Source organism: Herpailurus yagouaroundi, unplaced genomic scaffold, assembly GCF_014898765.1.
Source record: "Herpailurus yagouaroundi ecotype Mexico unplaced genomic scaffold, PumYag 222, whole genome shotgun sequence".
Lineage (NCBI taxonomy): Eukaryota > Metazoa > Chordata > Mammalia > Carnivora > Felidae > Herpailurus > Herpailurus yagouaroundi.
The window spans coordinates 4,736,552-4,737,188 of NW_024412453.1; positions in this window are offsets into that span (position 1 = coordinate 4,736,552).

Below are 637 nucleotides of genomic sequence, written 5' to 3' on the forward strand. Positions count from 1 at the left end.
ATTGCCCCAGCTCCTGGCCTACTGCCTGGCACGTAGTAGGTACTCAGTAAATATTGGTTGAATAAGGGACTGCAGCACAGTGGCAGCGGCCGCTTCCGTGCCCAAGCCTGCCACGCCACCAGCGCCACGACTTGCTTGGCTGGGGGGTGGGGAGGCACACCCTGGGTGTGAGTCCTTTTCTCCTCCTTTTCAACTTCCCAGTGTAACTTTATGTGAGCACAACTCCAGAAGCTCCCAGGACAAGGCCACCGCCCCGGAATCAGGGCCTTCCCAGTTCTGCCTTCGGGGAGGGGAACGGGGGTGGCCCGCGGCAAGCCAGTTACGAGAGCCTCCTGAAGTCCCTCCCGCCGCCCCGCGTCGCTCTAAGGCGGAGGCCGGGGAGGGGGCCACGCCGCCCGCCCGCTCTGCGCTCGGCTCCAGACTTCGGCATTTCCTCCCCGCTAGCTGGCGCGGACTCGCCTCCCCTCGGAAGAGGAAACTCCTGGGGCCGAGTAACGGGAACAAGAGCGGAGGAGAGCGGGCACGAGCGCGGAGAGGGAGCCCGGGAGTGCCGCCCAGGGTAGGAGGCGAGCCGGGCCGGGTCGGAAGCTGGCCGCGGGCGGCGCGCCGGGCGGGGCGGGGAGGGCCGCCGGGCGGG